The sequence below is a fragment of the Drosophila pseudoobscura genome, chromosome X (assembly GCF_009870125.1).
Source record: "Drosophila pseudoobscura strain MV-25-SWS-2005 chromosome X, UCI_Dpse_MV25, whole genome shotgun sequence".
Classification (NCBI taxonomy): Eukaryota; Metazoa; Arthropoda; class Insecta; order Diptera; family Drosophilidae; genus Drosophila; species Drosophila pseudoobscura.
In genome coordinates, this window is record NC_046683.1 from 68,051,134 (window position 1) to 68,062,870 (window position 11,737).

Genomic DNA, 11,737 nt, shown 5'->3' on the forward strand with positions numbered 1-11,737 from the left:
GTTACTATTTTCTAGCTCAGTCAGAGGAGGGGATTGGGTGATAGTCATACTCGTACGGGATGCCGGGGTCAGGGATCCTAATAGACTCTTTTTTGCTTTGATATTCGTTTTAGGAGACTTATTTTTATTTTTGGAATTGTTTGTTTTAGGTTTAGAATTGTTTTTATTTTTGTCAATATATAGATATGAATTGTCAGTGGTTTTATTAGTGGGTGCATGTATTTGATCATCAGCAGCAACATCGTCAGCAACATCGTCAGCAACATTGACAGCAACATGTCTATTATCTGTATCAGCAACATTAATGAGAAGCGGGTCAGTAAGCTCTCTCGCCGCAACATGTTGCTGGCCGTGTCGCTGTCGGGTGGAGAGAGAGAGATGATATCGTGCTCCATTTTGGAGAGTTTTCTGGAGCTTGATTTTGGAACCGTTTCCCTGGACATCTACCGCAGGAAGGTGGCAGGCTCGCCGATCAGGCACCATTTCAGGGAAAGTGCCGTCCTCATTGAGTGACTCCCAGGAACAAGATGGATCAACGGACATTTCGTGGAGAGGAGATGGATCTCCCCGTGCCTGTCTCAGCCCAGTTCTCTGGGGGGAGCACCCATCAAGCTCCGAGCTAGAGCTGGAAGAAAGTGTTGTCCACGCACCTGTCAGATCCAGTTGAGCAATGGTTGTCTTGTCTATTTGGTGGCTGGTCTCCATTTTCTTCTCTTCCTTCTCTTCCTTCATGCACTTTGGTCTTTGGTCCCGCATTTTTTCTTCCATGTAGTCAGTTTTCCAATTCCTCGGTACCACTACTTTCCTTGCTTTTATTTGCTTTTCTTTAATACTTTCATTTTTTTTTAATGTGTAAACTTGCTCAGAGCACTTAGTGTGACCCTGACGCAATCTTTATTAATGTTCTTATTACTATTAGCAACATATAACATTATTTATGGAAACTTACAAATTTTTTAACATTTAGGTATTTTTTTTTAACATTACGGTAACATTGATAAAAATATACAGAAAAATACTATACAGTTATCGATTATTGGCTTTTGTAAACAAAGTTAAGATTGGCTTTTGTTTTCTTCTTTTTTTTTTGACTTAGGCATAAAATTTTTGTAACGCCGCTCCTGGACCCCTCATCCGGTGCGAAACGGAGGCATGGACGACAGGGAGACCTCCAAGCATCAGCAACGCAAGCGCGGCATCGCCTCGTCCCTCTTTTCCTGGCCGAGTCCAATCGATGCAACTCTAAGAAGAACGGACGCATATGCTTCTTTCTGTGGATGAATATGAAACTCCTGGCTGATTTTAATATTATTTTATTTTCAGGTTTATGTTTTGTTTGTATTTTATTTGCAGGTTTTGATTGGTTTGTTTGGAAGCTATCGTAGTAAGTGAATTAATTTGTGTTTTGGCTGATTATAAAATGTATTCTATTTGCAGGTTCAATTGGTTTATTTGGAGTTTTGCGTTGTATTTGGTAAGCGAGTCTATTTCTGTTTTGGCTGATTTTGATTGTATTTTATTTGCAGGTTTTGATTGGTTTGTTTGATGGCTATCGTAGTAAGTGAATTGATTTGTGTTTTGGCTGATTATTAAATGTATTCTATTTGCAGGTTCAATTGATTTATTTGGAGGTTTGCGTTGTATTTGGTAAGCGAGTCTATTTATGTTTTGGCTGATTTTGATTGTATTTTATTTGCAGATATTGATTGGTTCGTTTGGAAGCTAGCGTGGTAAGTAAATTAATTTGTGTTTTGACTGATTTTAATTGTATTTTATTTGCAGGTTCAATTGGTTTATTTGGAGGTGTGCGTTGAATTTGGTAAGCGAGTTTATTTCTGTTTTGGCTGATTTTAATTGTATTTTATTTGCAGATTGTGATTGGTTTGTTTGGAAGCTAGCGTGGTAAGTAAATTAATTTGTGTTTTGACTGATTTTAATTGTATTTTATTTGCAGGTTCAATTGGTTTATTTGGAGGTGTGCGTTGAATTTGGTAAGCGAGTTTATTTCTGTTTTGGCTGATTTTGATTGTATTATATTTGCAGGTTTTGATTGGTTTGCTTGAAGGTGATTTGGTAAGCGGTTTAATTTATGTTTTGGCTGCTTTTAATAAGTTTTATTTGTAGGTTTATACTTTCTGGACTTGGTGATAATGCGTCAATCCTCGCCGTAACCATTGGACCAAGTCTTAACCACTCGGCTGGAGGACGCCTTCCTTTTCATCCCCTCTGTGGTCTGGCACCATAATTTCTTGTATACCCAATGGCTGGCCCCTGATTCCTTCAAGTATTGTCTCCCTAGTGCATTTCCCTTGAGCATACATTCCTCTGTACATGTTCATTTGCAGTTCGCAGAATCTGTCCGTGTGTTTGTTTTGTTTTTTTTTTTTCTTTCTACGGGCTCTTATTGTCCATTTTAGCCTTTTCTTCAATCTCCAATCCAAAGTTCAGCCATTTTATTTTTGATCCCGCAGGCGTTCAAGAAAGTTGTTTTAAGCCTATTGGAGTTGGGCAGGTTAGCCCCGGTCGTGTCAAGAGTTTGTGGCGGAAAGCGATTGGAATGTGGGAAATGGCTTGCGTTATTATTGTTTGTGTTCATGTCTGTAAATTATTCGGTAGTTTAGTTAGATGTAATGTATAGCAATGAGTTGTTTTATTGTTTGTTTTCTATTTGATTGAGGATATTTGTTGTTTTGTGATGTTCAGAATTGTTTGTAGTGTTATTTATATTGTCAGTATTTTTGGGGGGAAGGTTTTGCAGTAGAGTGTGAATTTGGCTAATTGACGCCATGATGTCCTTAATACTGAGCTCAATTACATTGAGCCTGTCTTCAAACCGCTTGTTCTCCTGTTCAGCGGGGCCCTCTGTCATTACTTTTGCAGACTGCGAGAGCGCCATCTGCTCCTCCCTCAGTCTACTCTGGAATTTCTCTAGGTGGCTGGCGACTGGGTTGACATTCGTGACACCGGTTTTTGGAGCCCGTCCCTTCCCTATTCTGTCCTTCATGTGGCTGGATGTTTGTTTGCTCCTTTCTCGGTTTCTCATCTTAGAGAGCCTTTTTTTTATTTCAGTGCTGTGAAAGCTAGGCTTGGGTTGGACAGTTCTGCCTGAGAAAGGGTTAGTGAAGCCCCTCCCTGGAATTTTCCGCCCTTCAACATAGTCGCCTTCATCCTTTGATTGGTCACCTGCAGTAGTGGGGCCCCATCTGTTTGGTTTGGGGTGCCTGGAGATCTCCTCCCATACACTCGGCTTTCCTAATGCCTTCCCTATGCGCCTGTCCATATTGACAATTTTGTCGATTTTGAGCTTGCTTCTGGCAGCTTTGAAGGCCGGGCAACCCTTAAAACAACTGACATGCTCTCCGCCGCAGTTAACACATTTGGCAGGGGTGTATCTGGGTTTGGTGCATGTAGTTGAGAGATGGTCACTGGCGCACTTCATGCACTTGGGTGCGTTTTTACAGTAATTCCTTGTGTGTCCGTAGGCCTGACATCTATGACACTGAAGCGGGTCCCTAGTCACCCATTTCCTCTCAAAAGCCACTGCCTGTCCACCTAGCTCGGAGATTTTTAAGATTTCATCATGAGAACCGTCCTGTTTATGCTCAATTTCAATTTCGAACATATTTATAGGCTGACCTGTAGACCTATGTTTCATATTGCTGGTGTATCTCACGATGTAGTGCCTTTTTTTAAGCTCAGAGGAAATCCACTCCCTTGTTGTTGAGTAATGCAAGTGTCGAAGTATATATCGAACACCTCGCTGCCCAATCTGCTGATGCGTGTGCATTGGTACTTTTTGGTCGTTGAGGAGTGTGGTGATCTTTTTATGGGCATCCATGTCAGCACATTGTATTCTGATCCCATTCCCAGGGGTACTTTTGGTTGTAAATCTACCTATTCCTGCTGTGTAGTTTAGTTTTTCCAAAAGAGGTACTATTGTTTTTACTCCTGAGATGTAAATGGAAGGTACCCTCTTACTCCTTGGCACTTCCTGCCATGGGAATAGGTCAGGCTGGTCAATCTGATCAGTATTGTTGGCAGTGAGCATTTCGCTGTGCATGCTAATTGGGGGAAGTGGCTGTCGTTGAAGATTGTTTGGCCCAGAACTGTCTTGGAATTCCCCTGTGTCAAGATTTTTCATATTGGAAGGTTGTGTTAATGGCTGATTTGTCTTTGTAGGGTTACGAATTTTAATTTTATTGAATTCTGAGGCAAATCTTTTGGCAGTGTCACTCTTGAATTTAGGGGTGTTGAAATCAAGATCTTGTTTTGGAAATTCATGAAAGGATTGGTCCTCGTCTGTTGTGTCCATTTCTCTGTTTTGCCTTTTTCCCGGGGTATAGTTGGGGGCTGAGAAGACAGCCATGTTAGGGAGCGTGGTTGCTGGCATATCTCTAAGCCAATTATTTATAATTTCGTTACTATTTTCTAGCTCAGTCAGAGGAGGGGATTGGGTGATAGTCATACTCGTACGGGATGCCGGGGTCAGGGATCCTAATAGACTCTTTTTTGCTTTGATATTCGTTTTAGGAGACTTATTTTTATTTTTGGAATTGTTTGTTTTAGGTTTAGAATTGTTTTTATTTTTGTCAATATATAGATATGAATTGTCAATGGTTTTATTAGTGGCTGCATGTATTTGATCATCAGCAGCAACATCGTCAGCAACATCGTCAGCAACATTGACAGCAACATGTCTATTATCTGTATCAGCAACATTAATGAGAAGCGGGTCAGTAAGCTCTCTCGCCGCAACATGTTGCTGGCCGTGTCGCTGTCGGGTGGAGAGAGAGAGATGATATCGTGCTCCATTTTGGAGAGTTTTCTGGAGCTTGGTTTTGGAGCCGATTCCCTGGACATCTACCGCAGGAAGGTGGCAGGCTCGCCGATCAGGCACCATTTCAGGGAAAGTGCCGTCCTCATTGAGTGACTCCCAGGAACAAGATGGATCAACGGACATTTCGTGGAGAGGAGATGGATCTCCCCGTGCCTGTCTCAGCCCAGTTCTCTGGGGGGAGCACCCATCGAGCTCCGAGCTAGAGCTGGAAGAAAGTGTTGTCCACGCACCTGTCAGATCCAGTTGAGCAATGGTTGTCTTGTCTATTTGGTGGCTGGTCTCCATTTTCTTCTCTTCCTTCTCTTCCTTCATGCACTTTGGTCTTTGGTCCCCCATTTTTTCTTCCATGTAGTCAGTTTTCCAATTCCTCGGTACCACTACTTTCTTTGCTTTTATTTGCTTTTCTTTAATACTTTCAATGGCCTTTACTTGTGTATAATTTAATTTGATTTTTTTTCCATTTTTTTAATGTGTAAACTTGCTTTTTGATGTTTAAACTTGCTCAGAGCACTTTTTTAATGTGTAAACTTGCTTTTTAATGTGTAAACTTGCTCAGAGCACTTAGTGTGACCCTGACGCAATCTTTATTAATGTTCTTATTACTATTAGCAACATATAACATTATTTATGGAAACTTACAAATTTTTTAACATTTAGGTATTTTTTTTTAACATTACGGTAACATTGATAAAAATATACAGAAAAATACTATACAGTTATCGATTATTGGCTTTTGTAAACAAAGTTAAGATTGGCTTTTGTTTTCTTCTTTTTTTTTTGACTTAGGCATAAAATTTTTGTAACGCCGCTCCTGGACCCCTCATCCGGTGCGAAACGGAGGCATGGACGACAGGGAGACCTCCAAGCATCAGCAACGCAAGCGCGGCATCGCCTCGTCCCTCTTTTCCTGGCCGAGTCCAATCGATGCAACTCTAAGAAGAACGGACGCATATGCTTCTTTCTGTGGATGAATATGAAACTCCTGGCTGATTTTAATATTATTTTATTTTCAGGTTTATGTTTTGTTTGTATTTTATTTGCAGGTTTTGATTGGTTTGTTTGGAAGCTATCGTAGTAAGTGAATTAATTTGTGTTTTGGCTGATTATAAAATGTATTCTATTTGCAGGTTCAATTGGTTTATTTGGAGTTTTGCGTTGTATTTGGTAAGCGAGTCTATTTCTGTTTTGGCTGATTTTGATTGTATTTTATTTGCAGGTTTTGATTGGTTTGTTTGATGGCTATCGTAGTAAGTGAATTGATTTGTGTTTTGGCTGATTATTAAATGTATTCTATTTGCAGGTTCAATTGATTTATTTGGAGGTTTGCGTTGTATTTGGTAAGCGAGTCTATTTATGTTTTGGCTGATTTTGATTGTATTTTATTTGCAGATATTGATTGGTTCGTTTGGAAGCTAGCGTGGTAAGTAAATTAATTTGTGTTTTGACTGATTTTAATTGTATTTTATTTGCAGGTTCAATTGGTTTATTTGGAGGTGTGCGTTGAATTTGGTAAGCGAGTTTATTTCTGTTTTGGCTGATTTTAATTGTATTTTATTTGCAGATTGTGATTGGTTTGTTTGGAAGCTAGCGTGGTAAGTAAATTAATTTGTGTTTTGACTGATTTTAATTGTATTTTATTTGCAGGTTCAATTGGTTTATTTGGAGGTGTGCGTTGAATTTGGTAAGCGAGTTTATTTCTGTTTTGGCTGATTTTGATTGTATTATATTTGCAGGTTTTGATTGGTTTGCTTGAAGGTGATTTGGTAAGCGGTTTAATTTATGTTTTGGCTGCTTTTAATAAGTTTTATTTGTAGGTTTATACTTTCTGGACTTGGTGATAATGCGTCAATCCTCGCCGTAACCATTGGACCAAGTCTTAACCACTCGGCTGGAGGACGCCTTCCTTTTCATCCCCTCTGTGGTCTGGCACCATAATTTCTTGTATACCCAATGGCTGGCCCCTGATTCCTTCAAGTATTGTCTCCCTAGTGCATTTCCCTTGAGCATACATTCCTCTGTACATGTTCATTTGCAGTTCGCAGAATCTGTCCGTGTGTTTGTTTTGTTTTTTTTTTTCTTTCTACGGGCTCTTATTGTCCATTTTAGCCTTTTCTTCAATCTCCAATCCAAAGTTCAGCCATTTTATTTTTGATCCCGCAGGCGTTCAAGAAAGTTGTTTTAAGCCTATTGGAGTTGGGCAGGTTAGCCCCGGTCGTGTCAAGAGTTTGTGGCGGAAAGCGATTGGAATGTGGGAAATGGCTTGCGTTATTATTGTTTGTGTTCATGTCTGTAAATTATTCGGTAGTTTAGTTAGATGTAATGTATAGCAATGAGTTGTTTTATTGTTTGTTTTCTATTTGATTGAGGATATTTGTTGTTTTGTGATGTTCAGAATTGTTTGTAGTGTTATTTATATTGTCAGTATTTTTGGGGGGAAGGTTTTGCAGTAGAGTGTGAATTTGGCTAATTGACGCCATGATGTCCTTAATACTGAGCTCAATTACATTGAGCCTGTCTTCAAACCGCTTGTTCTCCTGTTCAGCGGGGCCCTCTGTCATTACTTTTGCAGACTGCGAGAGCGCCATCTGCTCCTCCCTCAGTCTACTCTGGAATTTCTCTAGGTGGCTGGCGACTGGGTTGACATTCGTGACACCGGTTTTTGGAGCCCGTCCCTTCCCTATTCTGTCCTTCATGTGGCTGGATGTTTGTTTGCTCCTTTCTCGGTTTCTCATCTTAGAGAGCCTTTTTTTTATTTCAGTGCTGTGAAAGCTAGGCTTGGGTTGGACAGTTCTGCCTGAGAAAGGGTTAGTGAAGCCCCTCCCTGGAATTTTCCGCCCTTCAACATAGTCGCCTTCATCCTTTGATTGGTCACCTGCAGTAGTGGGGCCCCATCTGTTTGGTTTGGGGTGCCTGGAGATCTCCTCCCATACACTCGGCTTTCCTAATGCCTTCCCTATGTTTTTAATGTGTAAACTTGCTCAGAGCACTTAGTGTGACCCTGACGCAATCTTTATTAATGTTCTTATTACTATTAGCAACATATAACATTATTTATGGAAACTTACAAATTTTTTAACATTTAGGTATTTTTTTTTAACATTACGGTAACATTGATAAAAATATACAGAAAAATACTATACAGTTATCGATTATTGGCTTTTGTAAACAAAGTTAAGATTGGCTTTTGTTTTCTTCTTTTTTTTTTGACTTAGGCATAAAATTTTTGTAACGCCGCTCCTGGACCCCTCATCCGGTGCGAAACGGAGGCATGGACGACAGGGAGACCTCCAAGCATCAGCAACGCAAGCGCGGCATCGCCTCGTCCCTCTTTTCCTGGCCGAGTCCAATCGATGCAACTCTAAGAAGAACGGACGCATATGCTTCTTTCTGTGGATGAATATGAAACTCCTGGCTGATTTTAATATTATTTTATTTTCAGGTTTATGTTTTGTTTGTATTTTATTTGCAGGTTTTGATTGGTTTGTTTGGAAGCTATCGTAGTAAGTGAATTAATTTGTGTTTTGGCTGATTATAAAATGTATTCTATTTGCAGGTTCAATTGGTTTATTTGGAGTTTTGCGTTGTATTTGGTAAGCGAGTCTATTTCTGTTTTGGCTGATTTTGATTGTATTTTATTTGCAGGTTTTGATTGGTTTGTTTGATGGCTATCGTAGTAAGTGAATTGATTTGTGTTTTGGCTGATTATTAAATGTATTCTATTTGCAGGTTCAATTGATTTATTTGGAGGTTTGCGTTGTATTTGGTAAGCGAGTCTATTTATGTTTTGGCTGATTTTGATTGTATTTTATTTGCAGATATTGATTGGTTCGTTTGGAAGCTAGCGTGGTAAGTAAATTAATTTGTGTTTTGACTGATTTTAATTGTATTTTATTTGCAGGTTCAATTGGTTTATTTGGAGGTGTGCGTTGAATTTGGTAAGCGAGTTTATTTCTGTTTTGGCTGATTTTAATTGTATTTTATTTGCAGATTGTGATTGGTTTGTTTGGAAGCTAGCGTGGTAAGTAAATTAATTTGTGTTTTGACTGATTTTAATTGTATTTTATTTGCAGGTTCAATTGGTTTATTTGGAGGTGTGCGTTGAATTTGGTAAGCGAGTTTATTTCTGTTTTGGCTGATTTTGATTGTATTATATTTGCAGGTTTTGATTGGTTTGCTTGAAGGTGATTTGGTAAGCGGTTTAATTTATGTTTTGGCTGCTTTTAATAAGTTTTATTTGTAGGTTTATACTTTCTGGACTTGGTGATAATGCGTCAATCCTCGCCGTAACCATTGGACCAAGTCTTAACCACTCGGCTGGAGGACGCCTTCCTTTTCATCCCCTCTGTGGTCTGGCACCATAATTTCTTGTATACCCAATGGCTGGCCCCTGATTCCTTCAAGTATTGTCTCCCTAGTGCATTTCCCTTGAGCATACATTCCTCTGTACATGTTCATTTGCAGTTCGCAGAATCTGTCCGTGTGTTTGTTTTGTTTTTTTTTTTCTTTCTACGGGCTCTTATTGTCCATTTTAGCCTTTTCTTCAATCTCCAATCCAAAGTTCAGCCATTTTATTTTTGATCCCGCAGGCGTTCAAGAAAGTTGTTTTAAGCCTATTGGAGTTGGGCAGGTTAGCCCCGGTCGTGTCAAGAGTTTGTGGCGGAAAGCGATTGGAATGTGGGAAATGGCTTGCGTTATTATTGTTTGTGTTCATGTCTGTAAATTATTCGGTAGTTTAGTTAGATGTAATGTATAGCAATGAGTTGTTTTATTGTTTGTTTTCTATTTGATTGAGGATATTTGTTGTTTTGTGATGTTCAGAATTGTTTGTAGTGTTATTTATATTGTCAGTATTTTTGGGGGGAAGGTTTTGCAGTAGAGTGTGAATTTGGCTAATTGACGCCATGATGTCCTTAATACTGAGCTCAATTACATTGAGCCTGTCTTCAAACCGCTTGTTCTCCTGTTCAGCGGGGCCCTCTGTCATTACTTTTGCAGACTGCGAGAGCGCCATCTGCTCCTCCCTCAGTCTACTCTGGAATTTCTCTAGGTGGCTGGCGACTGGGTTGACATTCGTGACACCGGTTTTTGGAGCCCGTCCCTTCCCTATTCTGTCCTTCATGTGGCTGGATGTTTGTTTGCTCCTTTCTCGGTTTCTCATCTTAGAGAGCCTTTTTTTTATTTCAGTGCTGTGAAAGCTAGGCTTGGGTTGGACAGTTCTGCCTGAGAAAGGGTTAGTGAAGCCCCTCCCTGGAATTTTCCGCCCTTCAACATAGTCGCCTTCATCCTTTGATTGGTCACCTGCAGTAGTGGGGCCCCATCTGTTTGGTTTGGGGTGCCTGGAGATCTCCTCCCATACACTCGGCTTTCCTAATGCCTTCCCTATGCGCCTGTCCATATTGACAATTTTGTCGATTTTGAGCTTGCTTCTGGCAGCTTTGAAGGCCGGGCAACCCTTAAAACAACTGACATGCTCTCCGCCGCAGTTAACACATTTGGCAGGGGTGTATCTGGGTTTGGTGCATGTAGTTGAGAGATGGTCACTGGCGCACTTCATGCACTTGGGTGCGTTTTTACAGTAATTCCTTGTGTGTCCGTAGGCCTGACATCTATGACACTGAAGCGGGTCCCTAGTCACCCATTTCCTCTCAAAAGCCACTGCCTGTCCACCTAGCTCGGAGATTTTTAAGATTTCATCATGAGAACCGTCCTGTTTATGCTCAATTTCAATTTCGAACATATTTATAGGCTGACCTGTAGACCTATGTTTCATATTGCTGGTGTATCTCACGATGTAGTGCCTTTTTTTAAGCTCAGAGGAAATCCACTCCCTTGTTGTTGAGTAATGCAAGTGTCGAAGTATATATCGAACACCTCGCTGCCCAATCTGCTGATGCGTGTGCATTGGTACTTTTTGGTCGTTGAGGAGTGTGGTGATCTTTTTATGGGCATCCATGTCAGCACATTGTATTCTGATCCCATTCCCAGGGGTACTTTTGGTTGTAAATCTACCTATTCCTGCTGTGTAGTTTAGTTTTTCCAAAAGAGGTACTATTGTTTTTACTCCTGAGATGTAAATGGAAGGTACCCTCTTACTCCTTGGCACTTCCTGCCATGGGAATAGGTCAGGCTGGTCAATCTGATCAGTATTGTTGGCAGTGAGCATTTCGCTGTGCATGCTAATTGGGGGAAGTGGCTGTCGTTGAAGATTGTTTGGCCCAGAACTGTCTTGGAATTCCCCTGTGTCAAGATTTTTCATATTGGAAGGTTGTGTTAATGGCTGATTTGTCTTTGTAGGGTTACGAATTTTAATTTTATTGAATTCTGAGGCAAATCTTTTGGCAGTGTCACTCTTGAATTTAGGGGTGTTGAAATCAAGATCTTGTTTTGGAAATTCATGAAAGGATTGGTCCTCGTCTGTTGTGTCCATTTCTCTGTTTTGCCTTTTTCCCGGGGTATAGTTGGGGGCTGAGAAGACAGCCATGTTAGGGAGCGTGGTTGCTGGCATATCTCTAAGCCAATTATTTATAATTTCGTTACTATTTTCTAGCTCAGTCAGAGGAGGGGATTGGGTGATAGTCATACTCGTACGGGATGCCGGGGTCAGGGATCCTAATAGACTCTTTTTTGCTTTGATATTCGTTTTAGGAGACTTATTTTTATTTTTGGAATTGTTTGTTTTAGGTTTAGAATTGTTTTTATTTTTGTCAATATATAGATATGAATTGTCAATGGTTTTATTAGTGGCTGCATGTATTTGATCATCAGCAGCAACATCGTCAGCAACATCGTCAGCAACATTGACAGCAACATGTCTATTATCTGTATCAGCAACATTAATGAGAAGCGGGTCAGTAAGCTCTCTCGCCGCAACATGTTGCTGGCCGTGTCGCTGTCGGGTGG

At 40.3% G+C, this 11,737-nt stretch overlaps 2 long non-coding RNA genes across 22 annotated transcripts; both read left to right on the top strand.

The window, feature by feature from the left end:
* The first annotated feature begins 839 nt into the window (after positions 1 to 839).
* On the top strand, positions 840 to 2,705 carry LOC117184497 (uncharacterized). Of its 6 annotated transcripts, XR_004469892.1 has the most exons (6): positions 840 to 1,730; positions 1,783 to 1,819; positions 1,872 to 1,902; positions 1,955 to 1,991; positions 2,044 to 2,073; positions 2,125 to 2,705. It is a non-coding gene; the product is annotated as an uncharacterized lncRNA (long non-coding RNA). The 6 variants fall into 6 exon arrangements; XR_004469891.1 differs by having other exon boundaries at positions 840 to 1,902; XR_004469889.1 differs by having other exon boundaries at positions 1,955 to 2,705.
* A 2,667-nt stretch (positions 2,706 to 5,372) lies between these two features.
* Positions 5,373 to 9,657, top strand: LOC117184786 (uncharacterized). Of its 16 annotated transcripts, none has more exons than XR_004470248.1 (6): positions 5,373 to 6,429; positions 6,482 to 6,518; positions 8,825 to 8,855; positions 8,908 to 8,944; positions 8,997 to 9,026; positions 9,078 to 9,657. It is a non-coding gene; the product is annotated as an uncharacterized lncRNA (long non-coding RNA). The 16 variants fall into 16 exon arrangements; XR_004470241.1 differs by having other exon boundaries at positions 5,373 to 6,257; positions 6,310 to 6,346; positions 6,399 to 6,518; positions 8,825 to 8,944; XR_004470251.1 differs by lacking the exons at positions 8,825 to 8,855; positions 8,908 to 8,944; positions 8,997 to 9,026; positions 9,078 to 9,657 and adding exons at positions 6,571 to 6,600; positions 6,652 to 7,231 and having other exon boundaries at positions 5,373 to 6,257; positions 6,310 to 6,346; positions 6,399 to 6,429.
* The last annotated feature ends 2,080 nt before the right edge of the window (positions 9,658 to 11,737 follow it).